Genomic DNA, 23,463 nt, shown 5'->3' with positions numbered 1-23,463 from the left:
TTACCATGAAACTTAGCAATATTTGTTGATAGGGCTAACAAAACAACCTTAGTTGAAAACATGAAAGAAGCAATAGCAGTAGAGAAATGTATTACAACCCTAGAAAAGAAAAATTTGATGGAATAACAAAAATCTAAGAAGGTCTCTTTCAAAGAAGATCCCAAGAAAAAACAACCCAAATATCCATTCGATTTAGAAGGATTACAAAAAGTTTTAAAGACCATGTCTAACGAAATGGTCGACATCAAGAAACAAGTGGCAGAAACTTCTTCTAAAAAGCCATATAGGACTTTTAAAAGAAATCCTTCAGCTGATTCCAAACCCCCTAACGCTATTTCAAATGCTAAATCAGAAGAAGAAGAAGAGGAAAACGCTACTGAAGAGCATACCGATGAAGAAAAAGTTGTAGAGTTACAAGGTATGTGGGATTTCATCCTCCCAAACGAAGAAGATCAAGAGGTATTCCCGGTTAGTACTCGTAGCAGAAATCAACTTGATCCTCCTCAGCCTACACCTAAGTCAAAGAGTGCAAGCTCGATGACTAAGGATAAAGTCGCAGCTAAGAAAACATCACCTAAAGCGACTCAAACCAGCCCAGTCCAAACAAACACATCTACTCCATCTAAAATGCTAATCGTTTGAAATGAAATGGAGTATAATATTGTTGAAGACATGAAAAAGACTAGGGAAAATATTACTCTGTTTGAATTGAGCAAGTTAAAACACCAGCAGAAAGTACTTTTGAAAGAATTACATCTGTGCCAGTTGCGCCTTTACCAGCTGCTGTAATCTCTGAAGCTTCCCATGATATCGGAGGACCTCCAACTAATACGATAAATAAAGTTGATCCAAACGATATTGCATTAATTGGAGGAAGATAAAGATCGCATACTCCCCCATTTCTCCTTATGAAATTTTCAATAAAAATGTGCATAATTGCTTAGTGGATTCTGGAGCTTCATCAAATATTTTGCCAAGATCAATTTGTGCAAAATTGAATGTTCAACCACAAAAATCCACTGTGTGCATAGTTCAGCTAGATCGATCGCAAGTTCAAGTGATTGGCGAGTTAAATCAGGTTACCATAAGGCTGTAATCCAATCCAAAGGTATGTCAAGTTATCGACATTTTAGTTGCTGATATTCTTGAATTTTATGGCTTAATTCTTAGTAGATATTGGTCAGAAACACTTCATGGATACTTTGCAACTGACTGGTCACATATGTGGCTGCCTTATAATGGTAAACCAAACCAAATAAAAGTTGAACGTGAACGACATCAGAAATACATAGTAACAGAACTCGAGGGAGAAAATGAACCAATAGCATATAATTATAACATCATTGGCAACTATTCAATAGATTCTTTCTTAGGAAATTTTAATGATCACATATCACCTTACTTAGAACATTCTATTTTGTCTCAAGTAGAAATTTTTTCTCAAACAGATAGTTCTAAATGCATTAATATTATAGATAGTCCTGTAAATAAATCTTTGTTTTTGAAATCATTTTTTGATGGTTCTAAGTCTAACAAAGGAGTAGGAGTAGGATGTGTGTTAGTAAGCCCAGAGGGAGATAAAACCGTGTTAACTTTTAGACTCAAATTCGAGTGTACCAACAATACTGCAGAATACGAAGCTCTAGTCGAAGGCTTGTACAAGGCAATCGGATTAGGCGTTAAATACCTGCAAGTTTTCAGAGATTCTGAAATAATAATCAGACAGGTACGCAATACTATACACTGTTTATCAGTTCATTTAAAGAATTACCAATCTTTAGTTCAAGATCTGATTGAAAATTTTATAGCATTTAATATCTCGTCAATTCCCAGACTCCAGAATGCTAGCATAGACCTCTTAGCCAACGTAACTTCCAAGATCATTCCTTCAGAAGATTTTAGCCCTGACTAGTTTTCAATTGAGTTAATTTTTAGACCATCTATCCCTGATAACATCACCAATTGGAGGATTTTCAATGACGATCCTAATATCGTGAGTTTTCTCACATCTAAAGGATCCTACACCAATCAAATAATTGACGAAGACCAACATGACCAACAATTGCAACAGGATAGTAGTAACAATGCTATACCTAAATCAGTAATCAAATTAGAAGACCTTTATGATTTGAAAGATCGATTTAAAAGATCTACCAATTCAAAAATCCAAAGTTCAACTTTGAATTATGAATTAGTAAATCTAGGAACTGTTGCCAAACCACAAAATATCAACTTAGGCCTTGGCCTAGCCCCTGAAGAGAAATTAGCATATATTCATCTCTTGAAACAATATAAAAGTGTCTTTGCTTGGAATTACGATGAACTCAAAACATACGACACCTCCATCATCCAACATACTATCCCAATGATTGATAATGAAAAAACTGTCCAACAGAAGTTGAGAAAGATCCATCCAAATTTAGAAAATCAGATCAAAACTGAACTCAACAAGTTATTGAAAGCCAAAATAATCTTTCCCGTTAGACATTCTAAATGGGTCTCCAATATGGTACCTATTAGAAAGAAAAACAGAGATATCAGAATCTGCATTGACTTTCGAAACCTTAACAAGGCCTACCAAAAGGATAATTTTCCTTTAACTCCCATGGAACAAATACTGCAGGCAGTTGCGGGCTCAGAATTAATGTCATTCTTGGATGGATTCTCAGGATACAACCAAGTGCTGGTACATCCCGAGTGTGGGTACATCTCGACAATCAATTGAAAACTACATTCAGAACTAAATGGGGCACATATGCATATCAAAAGATGCCATTTGGTTTGATTAATGCTGGCGCCACATTTCAAAGAGCCATGGATATTGCATTCAAAGGGTTAGTTAATAAGTCAGTGGTAATCTATTTGGATGATATTACTGTTTATTCCAAGAAACGAAACAACCATCTCTGGGATTTAAAACAAATCTTCCAACGTTGTTTAAGGTATGGAATTTCTCTTAACCCGAAAAAATCCTTTTTCGCATTAAGTGAAGGAAAGCTTCTAGGATTCATAGTGTCAAAATCTGGAATTCACATTGATCCTGACAGAATCAAAGAAATTTATGCAGTTCCCCTACCTGACAATAAGAAATCCATGCAATATTTCCTTGGCCAGATCAACTTTGTAAAGAGATTCGTCCTAGACTTTTCAAGAATTGTGTCTCCTTTACAAGCCATGATTAAAAAGAACGCAAAATTTAAATGGGGCCAAGGTGAACATGAGGCTTTCAACCTGATCAAACAAGACATTATTAATGCTCCATCGTTAGCAACTCCAAATTTTTCTGATCCTATACTGTGATACTCACTCAAGAAAATCAAGAGAAGGCGGAAACCCCAATTGCTTTTTTCAGTTCCAATTTACAAGGTGCTGAATTGAATTATTCATATGTGGAGAAATAAGCCTATGTTGTTTTTAAAGCAATTAAATACTTAAGACCTTTCTTACTCAAAACACATACCAAGATCATAGTACCGTTTCCAGCGGTAAGAAGTCTTCTAGTACAGAAGATGTGGGTGAGAAAAGGGCAAGTTGGGTTACTGCCTTACAAGAATACGATGTAGAAATCAAACCAGCAAACATTGTAAAAGGTCAAGGCTTTTGCAAACTGCTAGCAGGAGCATCGCTAATGCCCGAAAATCCATCTGAAGAGGTACAAGTGTATGAGGTAAGCCTAAAAAATGTTGAGTCATTATATGCTGATATTATTTATTATTTAAAGAATGGATATGCTCCTCCAAATCTTGATCACACCAAGAAAGGATCCTAAGGCTAAAAGCCAAACAATATCAACTTGTAAATGACGTTCTTTCTAGAATAAATTATGATTCTATTCTACTTAGATGTCTTAAGAAAGATGAAGCTGAAAAAGTTTTGCAGGAACTCCATGATGGGCCAGCAGGCAGACACTACGCTAGAGATGCAATTGCTCATAAGATCTTACACGCAGGCTATTACTGGCCCACATTATTCAAGGACGCACATAACTACGTAAGGAAATGTCAAGTCTGTCAAACTGCTTCTGGAAGACAAAAGAAACCATCCTTGCCACTGCAACCAGTTACCATTGAATAGCCTTTCGATCAGTGGGGATTAGACATAATAGGTGAGATTGTTCGTCACTCTTCTAAACAACATAGATACATCCTCACCAACGATAGATTAATTTACTAAATGGGTAGAAGCAGTTCCACTCAAGACGGCTAATGCTGAAAATATCATTGAATTCATAGATCAGTTCATAATCACCAGGTTTGGATTACCTTCCGCTTTAATGTTTGATAATGCATCATACTTTTCTGGTAATACAATGACTAAATTCACACTCAAAAGGGGTTTCAAACTTAAATACTCGGCCAATTATTATCCACAAGGGAATGGGTTAGCTGAATCCACAAATAAGAACTTAATTAGAATCATTAAGTGAACCATTGACCAAAATCATAAGAATTGGCATAAGTATTTAATATATGCTTTATGGGCATATTTAATAACGCAGAAAGCCTCTATCGGCACTTCTCCCTTTAATTTAGTTTATGGGAAAGAAGTGGTTCTTCCAACACACCTGGCAATTCCCTCTTTAGCCTTGTTTCAATATATTGATGAAGTACCAACTTCTTCTTTACAACTTAGGCACTTGGTATTAATTAAACTAGAAGAACAACGAGAACGGGCTAAGATAACTCACGCTCATCATCAAACATTGGTAAAAGCCTCTTTTGATTCCAATATGGTATCCAGAAAAGATTTTCAGATAGGAGATTTAGTTTTAAAATGGGACAAGGCTAATGAGGAAAAGGGAAAACATACAAAATTTCAAAGAATGTGGCTTGGTCCTTTTCAAATTGTAGAAATCGTAGGTCCATTGACCTTCATGTTACAAGATTTAGCAGGGAAAAGAGATTCTCTACCTCTTAATGGTCAAATTCTCAAGAAATATTTTCCATAGAAGAATATTCTTCTATTTTTGTAGAGTAGTTGTTTTTCTTTTCATAATAAAACCAGTTGTGAATGGTTACGATAGGCATTTATGAAAATGACACCATTTCTCTTTCAAATTTTGATCTTTTGCTTGTATAAATAGCAAATCTTTTGGAAAATTGATCTTTATTATTGAAAGATACAGTTAAAAAAACTCTAGCATAGATATGATACTAGTTTCAACTTCATAAAATTTGATGAAAACAACCTTTAGTGAGAAATTGTTTTATATCAGTGTAATGAAAAGTATTAATAACAAAATAAAGATTCTTAGTAGAACAGCTATTTCCAAAAACTCTACTATTGTCGTCCATAGCTATCTTAAGGAAACAATGACTTCCTCCCTACTAAGGGAATCACAAATTTCAGAGGAAGAATCCAAGGATACACTTTATCTTAAAGAGTGAGAGGTCTCATCACGAGCCGGCTTATCATAATCATAGATATTATAACTTGTAGACTTTGCCAATACTGCATACCACAATAGGGAAAAGACTCAAGCTTGTTGCAATCAAAAGGCAAGGGGTCTCATCACGAGCCAACTTGTTCAAAAAAGTTATAAATCAGTGAATGACTGTGTCATAAATTGGCTATCAAACCAAGAAATTGCTCTTTAAGAATAAAAAGAAAATGAAAGTAGAAAGTGTGGATATGGATTATTCTTTGGGAATTGTGGGTTTCTTTAAGTAGGATACATGATCATTGCTGGGTAACAGGTAACCCATGTTGAGGCTATAAACGCCTACTGGCAGCAGAGGCTCTACCTACGACAAATGAGCATATTTAAAAATGGTTTACAGAGAAGACTTTGTTTTATCTTTACAAACCAAGTAATGACTGATGTAAATACAAGGACTAGCTTGAGGCAGCAAATAATCGAAGTTGAAAATAGTTGAAACAAAATGTCATTGACAGGTTAGAATATAATTTACTTTATCTTTCTATAATAAAGTTTAACTTTCTGGAAAATTTTCTGTTTTGAAAGTTTTGAAAATTCAAAAAACAGCAGAGATAACTGGTTCTTCCAAGTGAATCGCCAATTTTTGTGGCCAGCAACAACCCCCCTTTTATTTAGTGTTATCCCTAATACTAAATTAGTGGGGACCCTTAGTTAAAAATCTAGAAAATCAAAGTAGTGTTTAAATTTCTTTTTCAAATAAAATTACCATCATAAGCTTAGGAAACCCTCTTGGAAAGTCCAAAAAAGCTAAGTTTTATGATAAGGTAAGATAATAAACAAATATCGCATCGCATTCAGCACAACTCACATTGAAACACTTCAATTTGCCAATATACGATGACGCTGATCGCAAGATCGCATTTCGCAGAAGATAGGTTAACAAAGATTGTCATGCATAACATTTTTGCGATTTGCGATATTGTGATTTCATGATACAATGATGCAACGATAATACGATAATGCGATGCCATGAGCGATCAACTTTGCGATGTTGTGATCTGCGATGTTGTGAAGAAAATCGCAAAATCGCTTCATCGCAGATCTTTTGGGTACGTTATTCAAGAAAAGTATTTTCCCTAAACTGACAGCTAGTTATGTGCTTTAATGCTAATAAATGAGGTAGTTGCCAGTTATTAATGGATTATGGGTGTGTACTTATCGAAAGAATCATTTCACGTAAGGTGGTATGCTTGATATGTCTGCGGCATTTAAGACTTTCCCATCACCCTTCCCTGTCATTCATTTTCACTTCACTTGTGAATTTCAGGAATGGAGAACAGAGGCCGATACAAAGAGATACGCAGGTTAAAATGGGAAAGAAAAGCAAAGCCCCGAGCTCAGAAGAAAAGGAAATGGCGCCCTTATATACAGACACGACCTATAACAGAGATGTGGGAATAACTACATGGGAAGGCATGTATAATCTGCTCGAAGAGGAGAATCCCGGAGTAATGGAAGTAGTTGCTACCGCGGGTTCAAATGGTTCTTCTGAAATATCCCTTACAGAGCTAGCTTGCTCATTCTTTCACCGGATTGCAGCAAGGACCAAAATTCTCTCATCCACGAACATGGTTAAGTGGGAACTGGACAAAGTTGATATCAGAAAAAAATAGTTTAAGAATCAAAGTCAAGAGTTCACAAAAGTATTATTTTTACAAATTTTGAACTTTATATCTGCTGGAAGGAAAAAGCGCAAAAGGTGAAAAACGCATCAAGGAACTCGGATCAAGAAACAGAGGCAGTTTTTGATGTGCGATTAACACCATCGTTGTGAAACATTTTCCGAAAAGGCAAGCTTCTAATTGCCTAATCACCTACAAGCTCCGGAAACTACAAAACATAAATGATAGAGACAGTTTGGAAACAGAGAGTCCAAGAAAAGACAAAAGCAATCCAAGGGTTAACCAGGTTGAACTGGGATTATTACTGGGCATACTTGGTAAAGCCACATAGCCAGTGGATGACTGTTAAGTGTATCATCAATTCCGCCGAAAAAATGGCGCCAGCTCTTGTCGATTATTTTTTCTCAGCTCATCTAAAAGCAGAAGTCAGCCAACCGACTCTTCTCAAATAGATGTTGCATGCGTGCGATTTCAAGGACCAAATACAGAAGTAGTTTAATGTTAGATTTAATTTTAGCTTTAATTTTGTTTTATTTTCTTGAAAAGAGGACTGTCATTTAAACCACATCCTACATTTTTGTAATAATTTATTTTTAGATTTAGTTAGTAGTATTTAAACCCTTCTCATGCATTTAGAGAAGGGTCCTGAAATTTATCAAAAACTTATCCCCAGAACATGCACTTCTGTACCCTCTGAGGAGGTTTTGATGAATGAATGGAACAAGATTTATTGGTGTTTTCACTTGATATCTGCTACTGATGTTGCACTTTTGTACTCTTAGTGGATATTTGATCAAGGAGAGATAAATCGTTATCACTTGAAGCTCATGAGTAGGACTAGTTATAAATGGTATTTCTATCTCTTAACTATTTCTGCCTTGTGTTAGAATGATTTCAAGTTCAGTTATTTATATATTAATGTATGAATGTTTGAGTTATCATTTGGCACTTTTGTACGGTGATAGCTATTTACTTATGCTTAGTGTATGAATAGCTCATTATGCGATATGTTTTGCACAACTGTTTCATCTAACTTTTTATACGAAGTGGTTCACCTGTACTGAATTCTTTTCTCATAACAGCGGAATGATCTTTATTACCAATTGTTGTTTGAAATCATTTTAGATCGCATAGAAGAAAGATCACACCCCGGGTTAGTGTATATTTACATATTTCTGTCATTAGAATAATAATTTCCTTATTATTAGATTAGAATTAGATTAGAAGTATTCCATTTAGAAACTATTAGAAACAGAAATATCAATCTTTCTCACACACACACTGAAATTGGGATACTGGTCCCATATCCCTAGTCGGACCCGCTATACCAAACGGAAAAGGAGTTGCCAACCAAGGTCCAGACAGGGCGGGTATCCCCCTTGTTGTAGACCTGATTTCCGGGGCTTCAACAGGAACCTAAATTTCCACCATACAAATAACAAGGATGGTCATTCCATGAAATTGATCTTTATAAAAAAACTATAATTGACTAGTTGTTCACATTTAGATTACCTGTCCAAGGGCATAAGGAAGTGTTGAATACATTCCAACAACTTTTTCTCTGTAAAAGATAGTTTGTTCAACCTCGACAACTGGCTGGACACTCGATGAATTGCTAACACCCAGAAAAAGTACAGCACAATACATCGATCCCATAATATTCATTAGATCTTGTTGTTTTCCTCTGTAAAAGGACACTGAAGAATACTTAGACAACATTGAGCAGTTGAAGCAAAAGACGTTAAGAGAAACACAATTTACTCTGCTTAAAGAGAACAACAAAATAGTTTTCAAGGGAACAAATAAAGACTACAAGTTCACTTGGAAGACATATGTTAGACCGATTTCTCAATATGCTAAGTTTCTTTGTTGACTCAAATATGTAATAGACAATAAACTAATCAATGATAGAGAAAACAAAATGTCAATTTGAGGCCAGACCAGTTTTGAAATAAGTTTATTATTCTTGTCAAGAGAGTGTCCAACCTATTTGTTCCAAGGTCCCAAAAGATGGTCCCAAACAGTAGGGAAACCACTGTAGTGAAGAAAAACCGCACAACATTATAGTGTGGATTCCTCCAATATGACCAATGTTGCTTCCAAAGGCATGCTAGGCACTGAACTTTGAAGGATTGTGCATACTGTGTTGGAAAATTCAAATCCCGCAAGCTGAGAGTAGGGGTTCTTAGCTCTTTAATAAGAGCTTGATTCCATTTGAAAGTAGAACAACACATCAGTCAATTTTTTTTTTTTTTAAATTGCAGTCTATTCTTTGGGGTGACAAGTGACAAAAAATAGCAAAATCAGATATGCACAATGAAAATCTCTTTCTCAAACAAGTTCCTACAATTACGTCTAGACATACTCATAAAGTGTTGATTTTCTGTAGATTTCAACAAAGTCCACACCAAGCCTTTCCTCAACAACTATGGAACTCACTTCTAGTGCCCATGTCGCTGGATTGTATCCTTCTATAATCTGCGGTACTTCTAGAACGACCTAACCAACCAAACAAGAATCAGACAAGATCACTATTTTCTACCACGGATTGATAATGGTAAGCACAATCATTTACTAAATAGCTTATAAAATACAATAAAAAAATCACCCTTACCTCAAAATACTCAATGAGTTTATGAGAATGATGACCCAAAGGACCTGTGTAGATGATTTGGCCACCCGTTTTCAAGAGCAAGAGTTGCAATTCAAGAAACCAATAAAACTAAATATTTAGCAATTATTGGTTCTGTGGAACCCTGCTTTATTCTAGCCCTTTTCACACCTTTCCTTTTGTTAAGACAAGAAAAGAAACATAAAAAATTTCCATTTATTTCACATTGCATAGATTGATCATGAAAGTTTTTGAATTGACCTCATCAAAAGCTTCAAAGATATCAATGCTAGGTTGGTGGATGGTACAAAAAACTATTCGAACTATATTGACTGTGTTGCAAACAGTACACAATGATTTTTGTAGCACGGGCATCTAGTTCGGAAGTTGGCTCATCCATGAAGATTATAGAAGGACTGACAACTAGTTCTACTGCTTTGGATTCTCTTCCTTTGCTCTGTAGAAAGACCTGCCACTCCAGGCGGCCATACAAGAGAATCTCTCAAGGGAGTGAGCTCTACAAGCTCCATGAATTCTGCAACAAAAATCTACAGTTTATTGTAACAACAAAAATCTGTGAGCACAAGTTGTTTGCATGATCTCATTAACAATGGAATATTTCACTCAAGTACTCCATGCAAAGGGGAGATCTAGACCAACCATTATAGTTTTATCATCATCCTCGCAAGGAAGACAGAGCCATGCAGAATACGTGAGTGATTCAAACAATGTGACATTTGGAGAGAGGATGTCATTTTGTTCACAGTATCCTAAAATGCGAGCAAGTGTTTCTTGCTTCTTGGGGAATCCATAGATGTTTATGGCTTTCAGGTCAACCTTGCAACATCAAATATCCTGGATTTCAACATGTCTAAGAAGGAGGACTCTAATACTACAATCACCTATAAAGAAGAGGAGGTAAAAGTGGTGACATCTTACACTTACACTGGAGTAGTATCCTCTGGCCCATCCTTCAGTGTAATCCCAACAACAAAATCAAGGTGGAGTAGAGGATACGAAGGATCAAAAGCACTATAGAAAAAATGTTTCCAGGTCAACTTCCAAGATAGGTCATGTATCCAAGACCAACCTCTTGATGTTTAGGCTCTCAAACCACCAAAAATCCTCCTCCCTAAAATTTTGTTCCAAGCCCTAGTTTTTTTCTCTAGCCTAAAAGGGACCAAATTTAAGGAGATAAATTTATCTTGGAAGCTAACCTGGAAACATTAGATTGGAAGTTGTAAGTGGATGGGAGGAGAGTTGTGAGTCTGGTCCCATTGTCCTTCCCAGATCACATGTTGTTGAGTAACCTGAGGTCTTGGCTTGCTTACAAAACTTTTGGATTACATGCTTAGGCATGGTTAAAGGAGTGGATTCAAGAATGAGAACACATAGTTTCCCTAGACATTAGCTCGAGGTATGAGAGTCTCGAAGTCTGTAGTGCCTGGACATATAAGATTAGCTACATGCCATATTTCCTACATTGGTTTAACTATCAGGCATTTTAGTGGCTAGTATGTGCATCATTTTGTAATCCCCGGGAGTCATAATAAGGGATTTACTCTCATATTGTGAGATGCTTAACAATCTGCCATATTAAACGATATGTGGTAATCCTCTCAACAATTTAGTTGTATGCCACCCTATTGTATGGATAAGTACTGACAGGACAGAACCTTTGTAGGCAACCTTAGTATGCAACCTACTGTCTAAAATGGGACCTATCATCCAACAATACAATACCCTTGCATGACATATCATCACAATAAATAAATTGATTACTTTCAGTGTGGATGGTACATGTGAGGTCATTGGTTCACTGCCCTGTTTTACCACATAAGCATAAGATAGCATTACAATATGTAGTCAACAACGTCATCGTCTATTATTAGACTCATCGGAAGCTAATTCATGTGATGCTACTAGTGATTCTCACTAGGCATCATTGGTTACCCCATGAATTGCAAGTACAGGTTGCATGGATATTGGTACTCTTAAAGGTATTGAAATAAGGCTAAGCACCAGTATGCCACTTAATATCAATGTATTATAACCAACATTATTATTAAAAGGCATTTGAATCCTTAATTCAAGCCTAATGAAACAATAGTGTGGCTTACAATTGATCTCACTATCTCATGCACAAAGATCAGAAGCCTACTAATTTTTCTACACTTGTCCCTAATTGTTTCATAATTTAACACACCTTATCAGTGGTTGCATATCTGGTATGAATAGAATAAATCTAACATGGATACTTCTAGTCAAACAACCATATTTGGTGCATGTACTAGATAATTTACTGTGAGGTAAATATAGCCATAAGACCTCTGATATAATAAAGGCTTTTTTTATCAACGTGCTCACAAAATGTTTTTTGTGTTGGTAAAAAAAAAAAATTAAAAGGGACTCATTATAAATATCTAGAATATAATACAATAGGATCTTCATGTCAATTGAGATCAGATCTTTAGATCAAGTAACCATTGAATGTGAGGAAGTCAATCCAATTATTATGATGAAAACCAGCTGACAAGATTTGCAAGATAATAAACTAAAATGAATATTATTAGTGTTTTGTTTCTTCAGATTGCATTGACTCACTTAGATGGCAGACTTATTGTAATGAAATCAAATCAACCACATTTACAAAATTGGAAAAATAAATCATTTCCTTCTCTCTTAAATGGAAGATTGTAAACCAATTAGGTAGTATTCATTGTTATAGAATGGATGGGAAATAATTACATCTAGGCCTTAATCTCAATCCATTTAAAATTTCTTCCCTTGATAGTGTACTGCATGTAATATGTTATTCTGGTTGACGAGTGGTAACAAGCTCAAGACCGATATATCACAAAATTATTACCTCGTTACATCAGCCATTTGCTTCTGTGTGCTCAAGATCTTTGCCAGTGATGTATTTTTTTTTTTACCCATTTAACGTCAGTGTATATTTTCTAGAATATATACATCAAGATGGTGTTAAGATAGTGTTGTGCGTTATATGCATTACTCATCAAAACATGGTGTCAAGATATATAATTAAGCATTGTGTGTTGAATGTATTATTCATTTCAAAAAATAAAATTAAAAATGAGGGGTTGTTACAGATTCCATAAAAAGCACATTATAGTGATGAGTCATTCTAAGATGAGTATGAGGTCTGGAAATACAACCCTATAAATAGACCAGCAAAAGTCTGCCAAAGTTGGAAGTTTGCCGCTTGAATGTAAGATATATTCTATCAATTTTCTTACAATCTCATTTGGGATCAATGGTTTTCTTTGGCAACATTCTTATAGACCTCAACTAGAAGAAATGAATACTTAAATGCTTGGTTGAAAATCGTTGTATCAAAGTTGTGATCCACTCCTTAGTTAGATCAAAAGAATGTATCAAAGGATAATTATGATGTCTATTCAAGGAGCCATGTCACCTAAAATTTTAGTGATGAAACTCACAATATGATCTTCAACCATACAAAAATATTGGTATGCCTTCTAATCTAGGAAATTCATCTTGATATTTCAAATGAAAACATCATAATTTGGGTTATGGCTCAAAGAAAGATAAGGTCAATGCTGAAAGTTGAAGTGTGAGATAACAAACCTGTGTTTTTCCTTGAAAATATTGCATTGTGTTCAGAAGAAGGATGTTGAAAAGCTCATGAAAGTATCACGCCATTTGTTGTCATGAATATTACATTGTTAAGTAAAGGACCTGGAAGATGCAGTGCATTTGGTTATTGTTGGTGCCAAGGGCATTTGAAGGATGGAACCTATTTTTGTTCAATCTTGAAAGTTAAGAATTCGAAATAAGGAAAAAGATCATTGTCAAAGCACATTGTGATGGAGCAAGTTCACCTTTTGACATAACAAGCTTATAATGAAGAAAAAGGTCAAGTACTCTTTCAAGTTTGGAGACAAAAGTACTCTTAAGAAAGATGAGTCATTTGAAAAACTGAATTATTATTAACTGATATGATAAAGGATGAGCTACTTGCATTGAAAAGGTCAAAATCAATGTTCATCTGAAAAGACAGAGCTGTAGGAATATCCTTACTAGTACTGCTAAAGTAGTAACCAAGTATGTTATGGGTCTATCATATTTATCTCTTAATGAAGACATCTCATTGTAAGATCCATGATCTTGGCCCATTAACTTAGTCTAATATCAAGATGAAATATCCTTTGATTGTTTTTTGAGGCATTGGGACTCTATGATTTTTTGGAAATGTGGTTATGAAAAGGAAAATTGGCACATTACAAAGTCTGATTGGACTTGCAAGGGGTGTAAAATGTAACTAGGATTTATCCTAGAAGACTAGAAGTCTTGAATGTAAAAATCCTATGGTTTGTAGATAAAACCCTAGATCTAGATTAACGTTTTCGCTGAAAGAAGAAACCCTAGCCTATGCAAGGAAGGAATGGCACCATGTTGATGATGAGGACAAGGATGATAAAATTGCAAGATGGATGCAAGAAGGCTAAGATAAAGAGGGAGCTAACATTTCCTCTGATTCTCAAAAGATAAGTAACTTATATCTCTCTTCCTTGATTATTGTTGTTAGCTAGCCTCTTGTCTTTGCTTCTCTTTGTTGGGTTATAATCATTCTTCCGTGACCTCCTGGTGAGGATTGTAGGTACATAGTGAAGGTTGCCAAGGCTCTTGCAACAGATGGAAGAATTGGAAGAACAAAGTAAAGCCTGTGACAAGAGGATATTCCTATAATTGGTGGTGTTAGGAGATATTATACTATATGTGATCTTAAGCGTAGAGGGAGGAGGAAGATCCAAAAATATGAAGTATACCTTGATCGTGTCGAAAGGAACTTAGGGGAGATTTCTAAATAGATCTACAAGATCTAGCATGTAGCGGATGACAATGTTACTACAAAATCTAGTAGACTTTGGAGAGAGACACCCTACAAGACTAAAATCTAGACTATGTGCTAACAATGGGGTGGAGGCCTAATGTAACCTCAGCCAAAACCCATGCTCTTTATGAACTTTCACTAATGGGAGGAGTCCCAATACGAGGGAGATCACTTAAAATGGATATGTTAGGTATAAGGTACAAGGTGATCAAGCTACGACTCATTCAAGAGAGAGACTCAATAATGTTTCAGAGCTTCAAGGAAGCAAAACACTCTCTAAGAAAAGCCTTAGAAATCAAGGTTCAAGGCCTAGGGTTTTGAGGTTTTTCATTGGTGATAGGTGTTCACAAGATCAAGAACAAAGAGAAAGGGTTCCTTGCAAAGATAATAAGTTATTCCAATGCTCATGAAATCCTTAACAAAGTCCACAAGTTGAGGGAGAAGAAACTAGGGTTTCCTTCATAGGGAAAATTTGAGTGGATACCCACCAAAATGATAGGTAATGTATCCAAGACCCACCTCTTGATGTTTAGGTTCTCAAACTACCAAAAAGCCTCCTCCCTAAAATTTTGTTCCAAGCCCTAGTTTTTTTCTCTAGCCTCAAAAGTACCAAATTAAGGAGATAAAGTTATCTTGGAAGTTGACCTGGAAACATTAGATGGGGTTAGATATTTGGGCCTATATGGAATAAAAGTTAAACTATGTAACCTCATAAAACACATGGAGGGAAAATCAGAGTCAGAATCTATAATAGATACTGCCCTCTCATATCAATAGCAGCCTAGAAGAGAGGAAAATTTCAGAGATAAATGTGAAGAATATCAATAGATCAAATTGTTTTAGACAAATTTCAAAGCCTAAGTTGATTGAGCAATTGAAGTTTTAATCTTCATTATCTAAGGAACTTGGGTCTGGGTTTTATGGTAAAATCCTCTGAACAGGTGTACTAGATAAAATTGGGATAACATATCGAATTTTAACTACCTGTGCAGTTTGGAGTGGAAAAGGCACCAAATTGGTGTCATTTCTTAGGAAATCTGAATGAGGCCTTTGATAGGGAGGGGCTAAGAAAACTAGTATTGATGTCCTTATTGTCATAGGTCCAACCATTGATGAAGTAGACCCACAATATCCATGTGCTAAAAAGGATGACCCGAGTTGAGGAATAGTTTGTGACATCCATTATTGTTGCCTTTGTTGCTACTGGTGCCTATGCAAACCCCAAAATTTCATTGAATTAGAACAGGGTAACAAATTGTTAGAAGAAAATGTTGCAACCCACTCTGATACATTAGAAATTCCTAATGTAGGAATGTCGTTATCCCTTGAGATATCACCTTAATCCATTCCTCTACACCTCTCTCAAGTTCTTTAAGTGGGGTGGGCACTTGCTAAGATGTTATTCTATGTACATTTCTATCATTTGCACTAGCTTTGTTTGCTACAATAAATTCCCTAGACAATGCTAATGGTAATGGAAATGTCTCTTGCAGAGAGCTCCCAACACAATCACCAACAAGAAACCTATTAGTTGCAAAAAAGTCCCTTGAGAGAGAGGAGGATGAAGGTAAATCATAAAGAGAGACCAATATATTCCTCTATAGAAAAATAGACATAATTAGGGAGAAAATCCCAGAACCATACAATGGCAGAGTAGGACGATGCAACTGTTGCTAATAATGATGATTGTGACTAGAAATGAAGCTAGAACAACCTTGTGTGGGAAAATCATAAGAAATCCATTATGATGGTCATCTAGCCGAGGGTTCATAATGTTTGTGTTCAACATAATGGATTCTACTCTCTCTCTCTTTGTGAGCATCTTTGTCTTGGATGTTGAGCGTTGTTGTTTCAGCTGTTGGACCAATTGTATCTCCTTAGACCTATGATGTGCAAATGCTCTGGAAATAGTGGTTTTCTCTTACTCATCATTACATTCTCCCTTTGCTGGTGTCTGTGAGAAAAACCCAAGTTGGTGTGCCACTACCATCCCACAAAATTAATAAAATTAGTATTTATAGATTAGACATACTAAACTATTTAGTAGCAAGGAAGAAAAACATTTCTCAATCTTCACAGGATAACACAAGAACGAAACTATAATACCTATTATAAGAAAAGTACACCTTAAACTATATGTAAAATAGTAATATTTTAGGAAGCACTTACATTGTTTTAAACTTGACCAGGCAATCATGGCAGTATTCTTCAACTATTCCTTTTGGTTCTATTCGTCTGATGCACTTGAATACCCAACTAGGACTCAGATAAGGGCACTGAGAAACTTGGCATACAATAATCTAGTTTTATCAATCTCATTTAAGAATCTGAATATGTGCTCAGGAAAAAGAAGTTGGTAACATCACTTTATCGACCACATTTCATCCTCTCCCAAAGTTTTCAATCAAAAAACCTGCTATGGTATTTCTTGGTAGTTAGGTATTGAGACAAAATGGGGTAGTAGGCAGTTTTCCATATCGATTGGTAGATGATTATTTTCATATCATCTTTCTTAGATCTCCCAAATGAGATCTCATGAAGATATTTCTTCTTTACTGCATGTCAGAGATTTCCTTTCATAATTTTTCTATATCTCTTATCTGTCTCCTTTCTTGCTACATAGAGATGAGAGGAATTTTAAGAGTTCCTTCTCATGAGTTTAAAGGAGACCTGTTCATTGACTTCCCTTCTCTATAAGGATTTTGTTAGTCCCTTTTATTCCATGCAAGATAACCCATCTATCCTATATATCTCCTTGCATTCATTGAAGTCATTTCAAAGAAAAAATGATTACAAATCTTCAACTCACATTTTCTTTGAGTGACACATAATTCACATTCTGTGTCATTCAAATGTATACAAATCTTCGACTGAATGTAACAACCCTCCAAGACCAAGAATGATCCTCCAAATGCAAGAATGCTTCTCCAAATGCAAGAACATCGAAGTCTGCAAGAAGAATAATGAAGATCTTCACGTCAACTCAAAAATGAATTAAATTAAATAAATGGAAGTAAATTCAGCTCAATAAAATAGTCATGATGGTTCATGAGTTTATGTCGGCTTGCATATATGGACATAACCACTATAAATACTCATCTAGGGTCAGCGAAAATACACGAAGAAAAAAATCTCACATGCCTCTGAAATTTCACATATAGGAGTAGAGTCATAGTAGGGTTTGACTACACCTCATTTGGGTTTTAGGTGCAGTCATGATCTCAGGTATATGGAGCAGGAAGGAGGAATCTCAGACAAGTCTGCAGCTCCAGGTGAGGACAGGATCTTGGCATATCTCTGAGACCCTTCGCATGACTGTAAGGTGCAGTTCTCAGATCACTGTAATCTCAGATGGGACAACAATGACTTTAGGTGACACAATAAGCTATTATAGTGACTGTAAAGCCCTCACATATATCCTTGTAGTTTTGATCTAGGCATATATATGTGTATCTCGGTGATCTCACACTATTACAGTCTTGGCATGATAAGGAGCAACAGTAATCATTACAGTCTCGGCTTAAATGGAAAGTAAGATCTCAGTGCAGGAAAGAAAGTAATCACAATTTCGGTGAACCTAATTCATGGAAATCAATGCATATATGTGATGGAAAGAATCTCAGAATCCTTACTGTCTTCATATAGCCTCGGTCTCACTGTCTTGACTTAAGAAGCATCACATTGATCCTATTGTTTCCCTCACTGTCTTGGAACTTTTGTCATAAAGTACATTCTCTACTGCTCATAGTCAGCATGATGATGTTTCCAACTAGGGTACAATGATGATCCAAATATGGTGTAGCAGTAATGAAGCCCTCGGTGCATTGATCAAGGATGAAAATCAAGGTCATGATAATGATCTCAATGAAAAAGTCGAGATCACCTTTGTGGCAATCTCAAGAGACAATCATGGCACAACAATGATGTCAATAGTAATGAAGATATCAGTGAGGCAGAGGTGTAGCAAGGATGATGATCCCAGCAGCGATGAAGAAGAGGATCGATGTCTTGGTCTTGGAGAGAAAATTTTTGTCAAGGGTCATGGTTTTGGTATTCGCCAATAGAATCTCTATAAGAATAATTTTGCATGGGTTTTCCTCTCCAAGAAGTAGAGGTTTTGGCCTTGGCAGAAAGCCAAATTGTTTTGTTCTTGTCTCTTTTGTTTTTGGTAGCAGTTTGATGAAGTAAACACACCCACTAATAATGGATGGAATATTAAGTTAAGGTAAATTGTATAAATGTTTCACAAATTGTTATCATAGTAAAGAAGAATCACCTTATTATGTTTTCCCTAGATTCTTCAACATGGTATGAACTTCCTTCATAGAAAATATGGTCTTCTAAAATGATAATTACTTTCCAAATATTTCTTTAACCAAGTTCACTTATGTCACGTACATCATTAAGTAATTATACATAGAAAATATCAACAGTAATGCAATAATGATATTAGGATCATAAAGAGACATCCAAGCACAAACGAGACACAATTTTACACTGTGAAAACCCAAACTCGAGAAAAAGCCAACAATCTTTTCTTAGGAGAAATTGTTCAATTCAACAAAAGTACAATCTAATTTTCCAGTCAAATTGACTACAGAATCCGCACAGGCAAAGTTTGGCCTTACTGTTGTTGCCAAGAATTTCAGTCAACCTCAGTCAACAGGGCCAAAACGCGGCCTACTACCGCTGCCCAGAAACTCAGTCAACTACTAAGGAAAATAGGTTAAACTACCCCGACAGAGCTCATTCAACTACTTTATAAATTCAGGCAACTAGTGCCTCAAAAATTTCGGTCAAAGAGTGGTCAACACTAGTCAAACTTCTGGCTTCTTCTCTCTCTCCTTCGCACGTGTGAACTAAAAAAATGATTTTTGTGTGATTTGAATTGATGCCAAAAAAATGGAGGTTGATTTTGTATTTATAGTGGTCATGAGGTGCCCAAGGAAACAAATCAAACAAGACATGAGTTAAAGTATTACTAAACAAGTTTCACAATCAATATAGGTACAACAATTGGGGCCATCGGGGCCATTGCAAGCAGATCCAACCTTTGAACTAGAAATCGTGATTGCAATCAAATTTAACTTCTCCAAACTAAAAATCGGGGCGATTTCAATCAAATCCAACTACGAAATGAGGCGAATAGGTTTTTTAGATTGTTTATCCGCCTTATTTTTTAGGGCTAAAATATAATAATTATTTATTTTTAAAATAAATTTTGGGCGAACTATAGAAAATGGGTGTAATATAAAAAATTCACCCTTCCAAAATATAAAACCCCTTAAATTTCGCCTTTAGACTAAAATTCGCCCCTTAAATTTTCTATGACTATAGGAAACCTTGTAGCAGTCTTCCAACATGTATATACTTGTCCAGATTCACTCAAGAAACTTAGTTATTGTCCCTTAGGGTTGAATCATGACCCCTAGGCTCTAAATCAATTATTAGGAAAGACTAAAGACCGCTTAGGACTTTCCTCTTTACCCATGCAAAACATTTTAGTGATTTGGGTTAATGGACAAATTTATGAATTGGATAATACAATGATGATTTTCTTGATTTCCACATCCAATGAACTCTGTTAATGGATCTAAACACTTTGAAATGTAATGGTTGACATTTAGTTCATGACCTTTACTTTATGCAATTAGAATAGGTTTCTTTCCTTGGATTTTCTTTCTTGCAATAGGTTAAGGTTTCCATTTCGAGCATTTCATTTTCCACAATTAGTTTAAGATTTGATTTCATTACATGCACTCCATTACATCATGACAACAACTAAAGGGCACATTGTAGGTTGCACATATAGTGTCCATACCTATTAATTTTGTATGAACCCCGGGTTGATAATTAAAGTTGGTAGCCTTGGTAGTTGTAACATTCTTGTTGCAATACTGAGACTCATCACTTTTTGGCGTCATTATCGAGGAGGTATCAAAGTATGCATTATTTTCTTCCTTAGTTGATTCATTTCTTTTTACTTTCTACAAAAACAAAAAATTGCGTTAGGCATCTTTCATTTCAAGAACATAAAATTGGCTTGCATTAGCATTCCTATTCAAAGAAATTCTCCAACACCAACCCCCCCTATTTGATCATTTGGTGCAGTAAGAGCCACATCACCATTCATTTTCGCAAGTAGAAGAAGAAGAGGTGACAGAGAAGCTAAAAGAAATGGATGGAGATGATGACAATGAAAAAGATCCTCTTGGATTTCTCATTCAAGATACTGATGTTGGTATGCACATGAAGAACATCCCTCCATCTTTTCTTCCAAAATTTCATGGTCTAAGGTCAAAGGATATGGAAACCTTTCTCTTTTAATTTGAAACTGTTTGTATATCTCACGGTTACTTACTAAACACTTAAAAATTGAGATTGTTTCCGGCAACATTTAAGGATAGAGCTCTTAAACGGTTCATGAGTTTAGGGACTAATTCAATAATACCATGGAATGATATGAAAATATATTTCTACAAAAATATAAATATCATGATATTAAAGAAGAAATATTTAGAGTGAATCAAAAAGAAGATGAGAGCGTTGAGGATCTAATTGAGAGGTTCATGTTTAATGTTAAGAGGGAAAAAGTACATCATTTAGGATTCGACACACTAAAAACCCTCTTACTTAGAACAATTATGGATGAATGGATTGATCTCCTTGATCTCATTAGAGAGGTGATGTATACCAATTATCATTTGAAGAAATTTGTGAAACATTCAAAAACATATCAAGAGGAAGGGAAAGAGTAAGTCAATCAGCATCAAGATCGATAAGTCGAGCTAAACAAAGAATCTTGTTTGATAACTTTAAAATAGAAATTCATACCAATCTAAGTGAACAAGTAGAAATGTTAAGAATACAAAATGAGCAAAAATAAGATGTTATTTGTGTTTCCATGTAGAATCACATGATGTTAAATATTTCCCCTCATTACCAAGGTTGAAGGAAGTTTACCAAGATGATAATGGAGCAAGTCAATTGCCAATGTAGTTATGTTATGTAGCTCCAAGAGGACCATGATAGCCTATTCAACTTGATATGATGCAAGAGCCTAATTCACAATTTCAAGCTTATGCACATCCATCTCAAAGTAATTGGAACACACTCTTTCCTTAGCAACCTTGGCCATCTCAACCACAAAACCAATCTTGGAAACAAGGTTGGAAAGGAACTTATGGGAGTCATCCACAATATCCTAATTATTTTCCTCAATATCCCCCATACCCAATTCCATGTTATCCCTACCTTTCACCTCCACCACAATCACAATCCCAACCACATCCATCTCAAATATCAACTCCCACTCAAGTACCTATACCACCATTTCTGAACCCACATAATGAAGTAGCTCAGCCCACTTACAATGTTGAGGTAAAACACTTCAAAACATCTCTTCTTGAACTAAATGGTATTCATCTTACCTCAGGAAGAGTATCACAAAAAATATATTCTCTTGATATCATTGAAGGACAACATGTAGAAAAAAAAGATTCAAAAGAGAAGACCAAAGAATCCTCGGCTTCATTTGATGAAGAGCAGACATCAAAATTTGAGATTGAGAAAGTTCCCTCATGGTTACCATCAAATCCAACATGTATTCAAGAGAAAAAACATCAAAAAGAGGAATATTTGAAGGTCATGGAAGTTGAAGACATCCAAGATGATCCAACTGAGCAAGTGGACCAGGGTTATCACAACTATATTGAAATGTGATTCCAGACAGTCATTAAGTTGCAGTAACACTCTCTTCTTCAACTGTGCTTGATATCATCAAAGTCAAAGTATTTGATCTCTCAAATTTAGGTACATGTCAAAGCATACATTTCAAGCCTACACATCAGTTTGTACGTCATCTTGATATGCACATGGCTCCAATGGAAGTATTCTTATACTTGAAAGTGATTTTGTTTCTCAAGTAGAGTAGGGTAGAAAAAAATGAAAATGAAAAATAAGATAAAAAATAAAATATCAGGTGAAAACCTCTTTTGAGACACCTTAGATTGGGTCATTGATTATGAGGCGACCAATGGGTTGGAAAAAAGAGAAAACGAAAAGATCCTAGGTGAAAACCTCCTTTGAGGCGCCTTGGTAGACCTACTAGGTGAAAACCTCATTGAGGTGGCTAGTATGCCTAGAAGAAAAAATAAATATTTTCTCCATGTATCTCTCTCTCATGTAAAATGCAGGTGTTCTCCAACCTCTAAAAGCAACAAAAACAAGTTGGCACCAAAAAAAATAAAAAAATAAAAAATCTGGTCAAAATTCTAGTCAAAGGAAGTCAAACTTGGACTTTTTCCTCCTTTGCTCAGATGCTCCAAAAGGGCCAAGGCCATGCCAATCCATCACCATCATCTATTTCCACCATCCACCCATCATTCCCAATATTTTCCCATTCATTTTCGTTGTTGTCCTAAAACACTATAGGAATGTTCTATTTTACGACACGAAACAAAAATACATAGAGCAGAAATTTATTTGTGTCATATCTTGAAAACCATGCATCCATTCGCCAAGCCATTTTGGGTGGAGATGAATATGGATGATCGTAACATGCCGAAGAAATTTCATAAAATTCCAGTGCACGATTTCCAAGAAATTTTCGTCCATTAACTTCATCCATTTTTACTTTTTCTCGAGATTCGTGCATCCATTGGCCGAACTTTTTTTATGGGGAGGTGAATCACAATGATGGAAACATGCTCAAAAAACTTCAGGTCAATCTAGTATACCATTTTGGAGATATGGGTTTAAACAATTTGCTACAGGGTTTCTTGTAGTACTATATCCTAGTTTACTATAGGCAACATGTTGAACATTATAAGAACGTATGGAAGGTGAAATAAAGTGTGGGAAAGGTTTCTAGTGGTGGAATAAGGTATAGGGAAGGTGAACATCACCCATT

At 35.6% G+C, this 23,463-nt stretch overlaps 1 pseudogene; it reads right to left on the bottom strand.

The window, feature by feature from the left end:
* The window catches only part of LOC149238751 (ABC transporter G family member 35-like), an 87,120-nt pseudogene that overhangs the window by 4,366 nt on the left and 59,291 nt on the right, over positions 1–23,463 (bottom strand).

Source organism: Pinus tabuliformis, chromosome 8, assembly GCF_031772625.1.
Source record: "Pinus tabuliformis cultivar Carrire ecotype Pingquan chromosome 8, CPIR1, whole genome shotgun sequence".
NCBI lineage: Eukaryota > Viridiplantae > Streptophyta > Pinopsida > Pinales > Pinaceae > Pinus > Pinus tabuliformis.
This window is presented reverse-complemented; position numbering and strand designations above follow the sequence as displayed.